Below are 15,312 nucleotides of genomic sequence, written 5' to 3'. Positions count from 1 at the left end.
ATGGGTATCCAGGGAAGGTAATGGATAGCAATGCTGTAGCCAATGAAGTTCTACCTGAGGCTCGGCTATTGCTGTTACCCTCCTGCCATGATCAGAGCTTTATATAGCTCAATTACACTGTCCTCTACAGATAACGGGAAATATGAAAAACATTTTTGCTTCTTCGCCCATCTAGCCACTCCTTTTAAGGACAATCGTTATAATCACGATAGGAGGGAATTGGTTGACATCAGGTAACGGATGGCAATGCTGTAGCCAATGAAGTTTTAACTGAGGATCGGCATTGCCGTTACTCTGGGACGTTGAGTTTCGCTCTTTTATGCATCTTCCGAAATTTTGCTCCCGGTGAGGGGGGGGGGTGCTTATTGGCGAGTTTGCCTTGAGAGAGCATCTTAAGTCTCCGGGAGAGTGTTCTCCGGCATGGCCCGGTGAGGGGCTGTGTCGGTGTATGCTTTTCCCTGGAATATGAGCGGTTCTGCACGGTGGTGGGGAGCCAACGCTGAGTTGGACGGTCTTTCGGCCACTATGGAGTGGTCTAGGGATCGCCTTAATTTTTAGATGGCTTTACTTACTAAGTAGCCAATGAAATTTTTACTGAGGCTCCGCCATTGCCGTTACCCAATCATGACTAGAACGTTTAGCTCAATAACACCCCATCCACACATTTTCTTCGATCAGATGAACGGATAAAGAGTCGAGGACTAGGTCCATCCCCCCCCCCCCCCCAAATGTTCTAAACAGATCTCTGATTATTATTATTATTATTATTATTATTTTATGATGCTCATTCACGAAACGTTTATTTGTAAACCTAAAGTACAATTCTGTGGAAAGTTTAGATTTTTTCTCCATTTTAATATATTTTTTTGCAGTTTTACTTATACTTATTTTTTTACGTAAGTGCAGAAACCCTACTCTAGTGACCAACCATGGAACCTTTTTCAAGCCAGTTCAGAACTCCAATAAATGAAGTGGTATTCTCATACCCGGTGATAAAATCCATCTCCTTTCCTCGATACTAGATGAATATACGGACCATTGGAGAGAGTTCGTGTCTTTGCTTACCAAAGCCTTTCTGCCTCTATATATTAATATTTCTCTCTACTTGAAATAAAATAAAAAAAATGGAGTGGATAATGTCGTATGTTTTACCACTTTGAATGTATGATCAATTATTTATAGCTACATTCAGGTAGGATGTCAAATGATTCAATGTTAATAAAACAAAAGCAGTCCTGGGCGCGATAATTAGAAATATATGTAAATAGTTGCCAAGCATCGTATTTGTCATGCGAACCTTGACGAGATATAATAGAGTAGCGCTAATGTAGCAGACACTCTTCATGCATGCATTCCTATAAGCCGTACTTGATGAGTAAATTCTACCAGACACCATTATGATCAAGTAATTATTATCGATCTATACTCTTAACTGGTCATCTACGTAGTCAAGAGAGGTAGAAAATTCAGTGGAGTGAAAAGAATATTGTGGTGTGTCGGCCAGACTCATTCTTCTCTGAAATCATTTGCATACCAAACACGTAAAAGTCATGAGGCTTCGTAGTGAATGTTCGTAGATGCACCTATTGCACGCAACTATTTCTATAATATATTCAGGATATTCTGTACCCTTGTGTGTGTGCGCCTGTTGTGATATCACAGTGCCATCAAACACAAGTTACGCCTCCTGCGATGCACATTCTCTAGTTACATGTCGTATTGGCGGTGTGCGCCTTACAGAATGTATGCTATTATATCCCGGCTTTGCAATTGCCCCACTTTCTAGATTAATGGTCGTATTCGCCAGTTTCTTTTTTACTGTGAATATTTGGTGCGCTTTCTTTTTAGTTCACAAACAGTAACTGTAGAGTCTGGTGGGTTCCTATTGTGGATATTTAAATATGTTCTTTGTTTGGTTCGGCTTTTGTGAAAACGGTGAATCATTGCATTATTAGTACAGCATATAAAAACACATTGCAGTCTATAGTTTTAATGTGATTCGTTCAACAATGGATTTCATAACAATGCTTCTGGCAACAATTAAAACATCTCATTTTTCAATATAGCTGTGCTTCCATTGTTGACAGTTATTATTAAGTCGACTTTTTATGTTCGATAAAAAGGCATTTTCATTCAAAATAATAAGCTAATTTTTACTCTTAAAACTTTGTGCATAAAAACACAAACTTCAAAGCCAAACATATATTGTTGGCATAAATTCTATGGTAATGTACGTGTCGGTCCAATTTCTCTAACAAGTAAGGAAGTATAAATTCCAGTAATGGTGTTAGCAGAGAGAGGATATTTCCTGTTAACAGCTGCAGTAGTTTTCTAACTAGGCACATCGGTGATGAGGAAAAGGGGGGGTTTGCGACTGAAATATATACAAACTTCTAATAAAACGACGCCAAACAAAATGAAAACCTGCAAGGCTCGCGACAAATACCGTAAGATCCGCTCATTATCGGTAAGGTTTCGTCGCCTTTACTGAGCCGAAAGCCAGTTTAATGACGTTGTAAAAAATAGATAATAGTAAAAAATGGAGACTTCATTGTACGTCATCTTGCAAAAATAAAATTATCAGAAAGCGATCCCTTCAGGATGTAGTGGACCTCTTCCGGCTGATAGCGAACATATTTTTCTTTTCTTTTTTTTATTTTCTCTTATGAATAGCAAGAGATGAAAGGATTTTAATTGAAATAATTCTTGTCCAATAGACGGATGGATTCAATTCGTTTAGGTGAGACAATAACTGTGAAATCACTATACTAAAAACTATTATATTTTTCAGTTACTGGGAAAAACGTAAATATGGTATCACCATATTTGAGAGTGATGATGCCATATTTACTTTCAAATAATGTTTTTTGGAGTAGCAAAAAATCCCAAAGCCATACGAATAATTTATCGAGATTCTTAGAATCCTTGTATGGATAAATGTGATATCTATTGAATGCTATTTGACATTGAATGAATAAAGTTTCTATTCTTTAACTAAGATGATCGTTCGAATTCTACTGCAGATGCTTGGTTAAAAAGCATCTGTATAATACAAATAATGGATAAAAAACATACTCACTTTTCTTAAGTGAGTATGTTTTTTATCCATTATTTGTATTATCAAATTATTTGCATCTTTCGTCAGTAGAGAGAGTCCATCTAGAATAGAAGCTCCGTGAATTTCAAGAATGAGCAAATATTTAAGCAACAAAATGTACACGAAACATTGCTAAAAGTGACTTAAAACAGCAAGGAATTGATTGTAGATATCATAAAAAAGGTGCGTTGTTGTCCAGTAACATTCGTTATTGTAATAACTGAATTTTGAGCTGTTTCTGGCGATAATTTTGTTTAACCAAATTTTGCTTTTGCATGTAGCTGAAATGAAACTAAAATCGATGTGGTTCGATAAACTCGAACTCAGATTCTAAATACCAAAGTTTATTTAACCTCCCCCTGCGCAGCGCGAAATTATTAATATTAGTTTGAATCATTTTTGGCAATAAAATTAGGCCGAATAAAAACAGAATTAAATATTTTCTTATGTATATCTTAAACTCCAACATTTTATTAAATTCCATCAAGTCATAGTGAAGCTATTTGAATGTAAGTAATTTCGAGACGTTTTGCTCATTGTTGTTCCTGCAAAAGGTCTATTGATACAAAAAAAAAAACTGACATGACTCAACAAGCTTTGGTAATATCCAAATAAAAAATTTGAATATATATATATATATATATATATATATATTTGACTATATATAAGACAAAAACATCTTTGTACTTATTAGTGTATAAATTAAAAAGTTAGTGATAAAATAAATAAAAGAAAAAATATAAAGAAAAGTAAAATATAAATAAATATGAATTAAATATCATTATTAGTAAATATGCTGAATTATATCCTTATTTTTAGTTATAGTTAAATAATTCTTTAGTTATTAAAATTACCTTATTTTATCTTAAATATAGCTAAATAAATAAATTGCTTCTAAAACATATTTTTCAGCGGGTGGGATTATGGAGGACGATGTGAGTCCTTTTTTAGGACTTCCAGGGTAACAAATGGCAATGCTGTAGCCAATGAAGTTTTAACTGAGGCTCGACTATTGCCGTTACCCAGCCATGACTAGAGCTTTTTAGCTCAATAACACTCCATCCACACAGATTTACTTCATTCAGATGACGGGATAAAGAGTCAAGGATTCAGTCCATCGCCCAGTTCTTATAAGAACTATAAGATATTTTTCAGCTAGATGAATCGACCGTGAGATGCGGTGATTAATACCCTTGGAGGGTAATGCTGTAGCCAATGAAGTTCTGACTGAGGCTCGGCTATTGCTGTTACCCTCTTGCCATGATCAGAGCTTTAATAGCTCAATAACACCTTATCCGTACACTGTCCTCTACAGATAATGGGGAAGATGAAAAGCATTCTTGCTTCGCGCCCTTTAAGCCAGTCCTTATAAGGACTATTTTTCAGCGTTGTTCGCATGTGTTCAACGATAGTGTTAAATTATACTATTTTTGCATTACATTCTACATTATATGTACTCTGATTTGTCTAAAAACGACAGACTCATAATCCCTTTCTTCATCTTACCTGGTGTATAAAATAGTCTTCAGTTAAAGCATAAATTATAATTACATTTGTTTTCCGTAAACTTGAACAAATTATAAATTGCCGACCTATTCTCATATTCATCCCCGATATAATCCATTCGCTCACTTGGTAAGTGTTTTCAGAATATTCTCAATTCCCTTGACAGTGAATTGGCTAAGAAAAGTTGAACCGTAATCGTCTATTGGTCCCGACTAGAGACTTACATAAAATCACCATGGCGTTATATATTACAAGTGAAAAGCTTTTTCAGTTAAAACCAACTATTCAATTGTCTTACCACTATGATTGGTGAACGTAACTTCCTTATCAACCAAAATGCAGAAATCCTTACATTCTTTCCAAAGTTTGTCCATTCAGATTATATCCATCTAATACCACATTCTTATCAAATCGCATACTTGCATTTGTTCACATTAAATTTTAATCCTTACTTCCGTATTTACTCTCTGAATGTGCAAGACAGTTAAGACAAATGTGTCACTGGTGACATCCACGAAGATATTTATTGGTGTACCACGTCTGTTAATAGGCCAAGTAAAGTCTGTGGAGTAAACATTTTGAAAGAGGTGACATATGCTCTAGCGTTAAAGTTGCAGTTCGTAATTAAATGGGTTATATATATATATATATATATACTGCTTGGAAATAAGTCAACTGACACCCCCATGGGCAAGGTGCATCGTGCTGTGTAACGAGTCAATTGTTTGTAGGTAGTACAAACTGGAGGAATATGATGCTACCAATAGTTCTCCCTTTTGCACTGTGGACTGACGGAGTTAGAGGCGTTGTGATAGAAGGCCATGTTGCAGGCTAATCTGTTCTGCAAATTGGGTCATCTCAGTTCGACAATCAGTTATTCCATCGCAGCAAAAGGTAGTCCTACATCTTAAGGTGACACCATGGCGGTTTGTTCCTCACACTATGGTGTCCATTGACTTCTTTCCAAGCAGTGTATATAAATAGCAGAGGAGGAGAATATGAACTTCATCTGTTTTTTGTAACTATTTATAATGATCCAAAATAAAAATTCAGCTTTGGATGAGCACCATTAAAAATACATGTGGTAAGTTCTGTGGGTCCGCGCGGTTAGCCGAGTAGCTATGTGCTCCGCAACCCTATGCCTGGGAAAGGAATGTCCTGGGTTCGATTCCCGTCCCTGACGTGAGGAGCTTAGGACCTTTCTCATCTATAGCCACGTTAGCAAGTCTTGGGCTGTAGAGGTTTTCGCCCCAGTTTATCTGGGGGTTTTCCTCCCGAAAGCAAGCAAATCGGCCTTGAGAACATAACGCTTCTACAGACATGGGATACACCAGGAGGCATACTGCCAACCACCTTATCCTCGTATAACGGTTGAAGTTAAAAGGAACAGAAACCCTCGACACCGTAAAGGTAAAAGAGGGCAAAATTAAGAAAGAAAAATGAGAAAAATATATATATTTATTTATTTATTTATTTACACGCAATTTTGGTTTTCCTTAATTTCACAGTCAAGTGAAGAAAAAAAACGTTTAATAAATATCTTTTAACAATTCAAATAATTTCATTTGTATAAAAGTTAAAATGGTACATAAAGTAGGAATTTACTTTAGCTTCATGAAATAAATCACACCTTTATCTAATCTCCTTAAGACTAGTGGCCAGAATTTTTACTTGATTAGCCAAAAAACTTTAGATCTATATAAAAGCTATACATATAGTTAAAAGTTAGAATTGGGATTTTAAGCTCTTAAGAGGATACCATCTATACGTCTCACCACGTTAAACTAAGTATGCCAAAAAATGATTCTCTGAAAGCAGGTAAAGAATATATGAAGCCCTGTTATTATGAACAGCTTATTGCATTATTTTAAACATTAGTTTTCATATTCCTATTGCAAAGTTAATATAAATAATATTCATTTATCAAATAACAGTATTCTTTAATGGGAACATTGTGTATCAGAGAGTAATGTGTATTTTACGACATAAGAAGACAATAATTCTTCTCAATGCAGCTAACAAGTGGATAATATAAGGAGATGAAGGTCATATAAAACCGCCATGCTTGGATTCGATCTGAGGAATCCGAAAGTACTTCCCACCTATTGGTACCAATACAGATTTTCTCAATATTCTCTTGCTATGAGAGCAACACAGACAATGCACTCATCACGAAAAGAAATTGCGAAATAAACAAAAACATCCCCCCCCCCCACACACACACCAAAATCCATAAACAAACAAAATTCGTTATATAAAATAAACATTTCCACATAGACTTTCACCATACATCCAGAGTCTTGATACTGCCATCATTGACGTGTAGCGCCATTTATATACATCCAAATCCTCTATAAACCTCAACTGGCATCAGTTAAGGGGATGTAGAGGGAGCGGTCCGCCCAGGGCGGCACTCTGAACTTTTTTGAACTTTTGCAGTTAATTCTAAAATACGTTCTCGAGAACTCAGTTCCAAATATTGTAATACGACTGCGAGTTTTTCTCACAATTGCTTTAAGTGTTGCTAGTTGTGAGAGGAGTTTTTCTAAATAAAATTGATTAAGAATTACCTACATTACTATGAAATAGACTTCGCCAATGTCACCGACGATTTTGCTAATAGAAAAGCAAGGTGATCACATATGTCACACTCCATCTTTTCATTCAACTTACACTACACCCCATAACATATGTAAATGATCATGAACGAGCCCAAAGCAGACTTTGTAAGGCCACATGGTCCTGCTCATATAGCTGCTGAGTCTCATAATCTTTCGCTACAGCTGTTTGTTCAAAACTTAATCATATTTCCACGTTTCTCATCCTGATGGAACGGTGATAATATCTCCATTTTTCTCAGATCACGTAAGAACTCGAGCACCCATTGGTCAACATCCACACAAAGTTCAATTCAAGAAAAAAAAAAGCTTTTTTCTTGAAGGTGGCTGTCAAAATACTGCTGTTCTTGTCTGTCCGAATAAAATCGCCCCTTAAAACAATCAACTACGGTGATGTAATTAGTTTATACCCCATTGTACACTCATGTTTATGTATACCCCTTAGTGTGTTTCAAGACCTTCTATTTCACCCCTACGCTCAACCCCCCCCCCCCCCCCAAAGAAAGTGCAGAATTTCCACCTCTGGTAATAGTCATCGAGCAACTCTATTGGTGCGAATTTCCCTTTTTTGATTTTATGAGATGCCTTTATTGGTCTAAAATTGCTCTTCTAGCTTTAGTGTATATTTTTAATAACCTTTAATACAATAAAAATATTTATAATAATTCATTACCAAAGTTTTGCATTAAATATATATTTCGGTATGTCTCCTGATAGTAATTTTGTTTTCTTTCGATATTAGTTGCACTAAGAAAAACTTAAGACACGAAAATGAAATATGATCGATAAACAAATCAAATAAGAGAAAAACAAAGAATAAATAGATGCAGGACCTATTTAACAGATTGCACTTCTACGAGAGATAGGGAATTTGGACGCTGAGATGGATGGATGCCAATATTTGCAGACAAAATTCCTCTTATGCATGTTCTCTTTCATAAAGAGAGAGAGAGATAGGTAGAAAGAATGTAGCTAATAAGGTTTCCTCCTTATATCTCTGGTCTAATTAATAATGTATATCAAGCAAAAACTTCACTTTAACCCCATTTGTCAATAATAATCAGATGATATTAATCTCGTCCATTCTCTGTCTTTTCTTGCCCGTTAGCTAACGTCAAAGTGACTTAGTGGGTTTTCTACTAATGCATGTACATAATAGCACAGTTATTCATCTTACTGTATTGTGTCCAATGATATTTTTTGTCTGATTTCTTTCAGAAAACGATTCTTCATTCAGTACTTTCAAACGCATATTTCTGTACGATTAAACAGTAACGTTAATTAGTAGTTCGTTCTTTATTCATCCATACTAGGTTAAAAATAATCTGCTGCACATTTCTTTAAAATATATACAGTGGTATATAAATATCTTATTCTTTAGCAAATCCATCAACATGTTAATAAATGTTTTTTTTTTTTTTTTACTGTTTGGGAGACGGACTGAGTCCTTGACTCTTTATCCCTTCATCTGATTGAAGAAAATCTGTGTGGATGGGTGTTATTGAGCTGAAAGCTCTAGGCATGGATGGGCCATTGTTAAAACCTCATTGATTATTGAATAAGTAAAGCCATCTATGAAAATTAGGACGATCCCTAGACCACTCCATAGTGGCCGAAAGACCGTCCAACTCAGCATTGGCTCCCCCACCACCGAGCAGAACCGCTCATATTCCAGGGAAAAGCATCCACCGATCCACCATCCACTGGACACTCAAAATGCTCTCTCACGGCAGCCCCTCCACCGAAATCTTAGCCCCCCCCCTCAACGGGAACAAAATTTCGGAAGAAACACCTAAGAGAGCGAAACTCAACGTTCCAGGGTTACGGCAATGCCTCAGTTTAAATTTCATTGGTACCCTTGATCTCACGTACCGGATCGCTAATAAATGGTCCCTATAAGGACTGGCTTAAAGGGGATAAGCAAGAATTCTTTTCATCTTCCCCGTTATCTGTAGTGGACAGTGTAGGGATAAGGTGTTATTGAGCTATTAAAGCTCTGATCATGGCAGGAGGGTAACAGCAATAGCCGAGCCTCAGTTAGAACTTCATTGGCTACAGCATTGTCATCCATTACCGACTGTTTAAGTAAAGGTAAACTCAAAAAAATTCGGACGATCTCTAGGCCATTCCATAGTGGGCGAAAGACCGTCCATATCTCAGCGTTGGTTCCACTCAGTGACGGGCACCCCCACCACCGAGCAGAACTGCTCTTATTTCGAAGAAAAGCATTCACCGACAAAGCCCCTCACCGGGCCGTGCCGGAAAACACTTTCCCCGGAGACTCAAATTGCTCCCTTAGGGCAAAAACCTTAAGAGAGCGAACTCAAACTCTCGAAACTCTGCGCTCAAGGGGGTAACAGCAGCAGCCGAACCTCAGTTAAACTTCATTGGTACAGCATTGCCATCCATTACCCTCCAAGGGTATTATTAATCACCGCATCTCATGGTCAATCCAACACTCTAATAAATATAAATGGTTCTTATATATGGACTGGCTTAAAGAGGCGAAGCAAGAATGCTTTTCATCTTCCCCGTTATCTGTAGTGGACAGTGTAGGGATAAGGTGTTATTGAGCTATTAAAGTTCTGATCATGGCAGGAGGGTAACAGCAATAGCCGAGCCTCAGTTAGAACTTCTTTAGCTACAGCATTGCCATCCATTACCCACCAAGGGTATTAATCACCGTATGTGTAAGTAAAGGTGATAATCTCAAAAATATCGGACGATCTCTAGGCCACTCATTTGTGGGCGAAAGACCGTCCAAATCTCAGCGTTGGTTCTACTCAGTGAAACTCGAGTACCGAGCAGAACCGCTCACATTCCGAGGAAAATAATTCACCGGCAAGTACCCCTCAGCGGGCCGTGCCGGAGAACACTTTCCCCGGAGACTCAAAGTGCTCCCTTAGGGCAAAACCTAAGAGAGCGAACTCATTAACCCAGGATAACAGCAACAGCCGAACCTCAGTTAAACTTCATTGGTTCAGCATTGCCATCCGTTACCCTATATGGGCATCTCATATAAAATCAATCACCGCATCTCACGGTCGATATGATACCCTGACCTTGGTGAAGGTTTGATAATGTATGGAATTGTATATTCAAGATATAGTCAAAAAAAAAGGTATTGTTAATATCTGAACGATATCTTTATTAATTTTGAATATTTTTCATTTAGAGAAACTTAAAGAACTTATAAATAAATGATACTAAAGTTTATTATTCATATTTGAATTATAAACAAAGATTCAGTCATCACTGTATCAAAGAAATTGTTAAGGTAAATGGATCATATAGATCACATTAATAATATTTAACAATCATAACAATCTAATACGGATTACTGCTATGTCATCTAATAGTAAGCTAACGTTCGGCAGGGTTGCTATCCTACTAAGTGACGTATTTAATAAACATAGAATGATGTTAAGGAGTCAAGTATGAATGAGTTCACGCTAGTATAACATCGCTTCTCCTACCACAAACGCATTGCGATAGATTCTAGTAAAACACAGCTGTTGCTACAATCTAATTTATGTACTTTAAGATGTCTTTCAACTTAATAAAATAATTTTAGTAACGGAAAGATATGCATGATTCTATCTACACAAAAAAAAAAAAAAAAAAAAAAAAAAAAAAATTAGCATAGGAATTTTCGGACATGAAGGATCCGCTGGATCCGAATATTTTAAGATTCCCACCCCTGCCAGAAAGAAATTTCCCCATCCAAGTGTACATTTATTAAATGTCATCCAATCACCCCCCCCCCTCCATGGGTCTCTGCTATGTAAACCACTTTGTAGTTGTTTTTTTTTACTTCGCTGCGAATTCTTCTAAGTAGCGGAGGCAGTTGAGAAACGCGCTCCATTATTTGAAAAGAATATCGCTCTTCACATTGAAAGAAAGGTGTGACTTCTTGCGTGATAAGTTATTATTGTACCAACTAAAATATATCTTCAGTCCATTTTGGATTTCTTATTCTTATAAAATAATACAGAAGTATCTTATAAACATCAACTCACATAAATCATTGTGCAAGGGCAATAAATTATTATTTTTTTAAATCTCGGGAAGGAAAAGTTGCAAATTAGATGTGTGGATGCTACACTACATTTTGCTGGACTCCGTGTCCTATACTTATGGATAACTCAGTGATCCGAAAGTATAGCAGGCATTTGGTTCATGATTTCAGCTTATACTCACATTTAGCATTCCACGAGTCGCTAAAATGTATTTCGTATATTTTTATTGTATTTGTTTACAAGTTATTTAATGCATGGAGAGGCAAAGCTGAGAGAGATACGCTATGTTAATTTAAGCGACACTCCACCAGGCGGCGCTATTGTTCTTGTGACTATGACGTCACAAATTCTCTGAAATCCTTTGCACCGAATGGATCGTGATTTAATCGTCTGTCAAACCTCCATGTAGTTTGTAAACTTATACATTAGATTTTTTTTTATATATATTTGTTCGTTATATGCCTGTGTGTTTAAAAGAAAGGCGGTCGGCTGTATGCAGCGTGAGCTATTGATTTTATTCTAAATCCGGTAGCATTGGCTTAACGCAATTAATATCGGTATGCAGGCAAGTATCCCAGATTCGTTCTTGATAAATGAATGTGTGACAGCTAATGGAAAAAACTTTTAAATATGAGATACCAAAATCGCACGTTTAAAATAACTTTAAATGGTGCACTTAGAAACTACAGCTTTTAAACTTAACCGTATTTCTGCGAAAAAAAAAACATGATACAGCGAACTCTGCAAAAATGTGACATTCAAACGATCAAATATTAATAAAAATTACGTCATTAACAAACTTTTTTTTCTCACAATCGTTAGATGGCGCTTCTGACGCTGCATATTAGATTGGCGATAGAAGGCGAAGGTACAAATTATCATTATTCAAACAAAATAGCAGAGTTAAATTGCGTCGTGTTTTTTTTTTTTAAGTGTGTAAATTTAAAAGAAATAGTCACATTTATTTTGATACAAAGCGAACGAGCAAAAGCCTAATGTGACAATGGAAAAAGAATGCTTAAACTTAGTTACAGCGTGATACTTTCGTTCAAATGTTGTATTTTTTTTTTTTTTTCATTGTTCGATTTCGTGTACATACAACTCGTGAAATCTTAAAAAAAAGCTTCTCTCGCAAATGTGCTTGTCTCCATTTTATAGACTAGACTAATGGAGGTTTTATTTTTAGAATTTTCCCAATATTTTGAAGGACTAACGTTTCTTCTTTTTTTTCTTTTTTTTAATCAAAGAACTGATTTCAGACTATTGTGATAAAATGCAGTAAGATACACATTTTTTAAGAAAGAAAATAGAAACGGGTACATATAATGCATCAGTTCATTTACGATGTATACAATGTTGCAAAATTCATTTGAGCACCTCTTTCGATTTTCACCGGAGTAGAAATATGTGTGAGAACAAAGAGTGCACGAATGAGGCAAAACATTAGAACTTAGATACCTAGTAGAGTGATGGGCCATCCTTTGGCTGTAATAATCGCTTGCATCAGTTTTGGCATTGATTCCACTACACAACAGAAGGTGTCATTGAGATATTTTGGTACAATATTTTCCCACAAGAATACAGAATAATGTCCCGGATATTAAACACCCATGGAAACACTGACGTCGATCAGAGGATTCTGCGTTCACATGATCCCACAAATGTTCGATGAGATTCAAATCAGTAGAATTAGAAAACTAGGAAAGCACAGGGAATGCTTGAAAGTACTCTTCGAACGATGCTTGCACAATATGAATGTGACGCCGGACGTTGTCTTGTTGGAAGGGTCCAGGCTACATTGTCAACATGTAAGACGATATCTGGTCCGAAACAATCCCTAGATAAGAATTAGCGGTCAAGGTGTGTTCACTGAGGAGGGGATGGGGAGGTGAGAGGACCTAGTAGTGTCCAGAAAGAGACTGGGTGGATTTTATTGTTTTGACTCATGAGTGTCGTTTTGACTACAAATTGTGCTCAGCTATGATAAGATTTCATAAAGGAATTTGTTAAACGTGAACAAATGGCTGTATTTTCGCAATGTAGTGTAGTGTATACATGCAAAAATATTTCTGCTTGGAAATAACATGAAAGCACTTCACAGGGTGTCCGAGCGGTTAGCCTAGTGGCTTTGCGCTTCGCAACCATATACCTGGAGAAGGAGTGTCCTAGGTTCGATTCCATCGACGACGTGAGGAGCTTAAGGATCTTCTTCAGCCATAGCCAAGTTAGCCGGTCTTGGGCGTAGACAGCAGGGTTTTTCCGCTAGTTTATCTGAGGTTTTTCATCCCGCAAGCAAACTTGCCCCGTGAACACACAGACCGATACGGTCAGGAATACTTAGGGGTATAGGGCTCACCATCTTATCCTCGTATTTCGGTTGGAAGGTTGTGGGCCTTAAAGGTCTTTTAAAGCCATTGGGATAGGACTTCACAGGGTGTAAATTCCTAAGGATGGTGTTGATGACCAAAACAGAAGTTAAATAATTGGATTCGATTATTAATCGCAACCGCATTTTGAAGATTTCTCTCCCTAATTAGCAGTTCCTACTGATCTAAGGATAACTATTATGTTAATATCTCTTCTGAAAATCGCCGTTTAAAATACTAATTATCAAAGTAACCAACAAGTTAGGGCATTTCTGATCACATAAAGTTTTACTTAAATGAGTATTTAAAGTTATTTGGTTAGTTGCTTTCTGACTTCAGTCGCACTTTTATTCAACAATTTTGTACTTTCATAAACAGACTTGAAATCATTTCCATGAATATTAAGTACGACGTTATTCCCATTACAAACATTAATATTTTAATGAATATAAAGCAAGACATTCTGGATTTTTTCGAACTTGCATTTATATCTATGATATTAAATTACACATCTCTTTCTCTACAGTAAGTTAAATTTAATTCGACTTATTTAATTATATTTAAACAGAAATAACCAAAACAAACATGTCCGATATCACAAATGCTTTGATGATCTTCTCTGCTTATATGAAGAGAATTTCTTGATGGATTTGTTTCACAAAAACCTTTCTTTGTTATTATTGTATGAAGAGATCACAGCAAAGGGAAAATAGAAAATATTCCTCATTTATCAGCTGTCTTTGGATATATATATATATATATATATATTTTTTTTTTTTAAATATATTTTCCCATCCCCTATGCCATCAGCTTACCTGGAATTCTTCCCTTCAAGCTCTGATTTTATTCTTTAATACGGGAAGAGGGCTATTTTTAAGATTTTCCCCCTTTGATCTTTTATTTCTTTGAAATGTGAAGACGTTTTTTAATCCCTCAAGGCCTTCTTGCATGTAGTTTTGTCCTTCATATAGTTGTTGGATTGCTAGAACTTCTAAGAGTTTTCACAGACTCTGAGCCACCTTAGAGCATTAGTTGCTTTGGCATTATCCAAACAAATATATAAATAACTTCCCAGCCTGGTAGCGAGATATTCGCTCTCACAGCTAAAAATGCATTAATCATCATAATTACTTTATCGGTAATAAAATATGATGAATTTTATAGTCTGTATATTCGTTTCCAGGAATCACTCGCAAGATACTGAATAATTCATTATCCTATTCGTGTGTCAGTACCTTGAAAATGCGAGATGTATGATGGGAGGAATGCCATCGACGTGTAGTTAACTAGAATTTTTTTTTCATGTAAATCCTGATCAGAAAATGTTATAAGCGTCTAGTACTTTAGTACTGTGAGTAATCTAATTTTTTTTTATTGTTTTTATTCATTTTTTATATCTTTTTGGTATTTTATTAAATTTTACGTTATCCAGAAACTCTGATCTAGAAATCGAACATGGAACTTTTTCAAGCCACCTCAGACCTCCAATAAGCAGGACGATTGGATCACACCGGACAATGAAACTCATCTCCACCCAAAGTAATGACGTTACATTCGTCTTTAGTTTAATTTCTCTTTGATTTTTAGGAACATAAAGCCAGCAAAGGTTGGTCGATTGGTAGAGCCTCTGCTACTAATGGCTCACGCACAAAGTTAAGCAAGTTTGAACGCGGTTAGTAGTTGGATGAGGATCAATCGTTCGATGC

At 36.3% G+C, this 15,312-nt stretch overlaps 1 protein-coding gene across 1 annotated transcript in view; it reads right to left on the bottom strand.

Annotated features, from left to right (window-relative positions):
- LOC150094688 (cell adhesion molecule Dscam1-like) overlaps positions 1-15,312 on the bottom strand; it is a 374,142-nt gene that overhangs the window by 328,340 nt on the left and 30,490 nt on the right. The gene's annotated exons all lie outside the window — the stretch shown is intronic.

This window comes from Typopeltis vanoorti, chromosome 21, assembly GCF_054136105.1.
Source record: "Typopeltis vanoorti isolate ZY-2024b chromosome 21, IOZ_Tvanoo_1.0, whole genome shotgun sequence".
In the NCBI taxonomy this organism is placed as follows: domain Eukaryota; kingdom Metazoa; phylum Arthropoda; class Arachnida; order Uropygi; family Thelyphonidae; genus Typopeltis; species Typopeltis vanoorti.
Note: the sequence above shows the minus strand (reverse complement) of the source record. Positions and strands in the feature narration are given on the sequence as shown.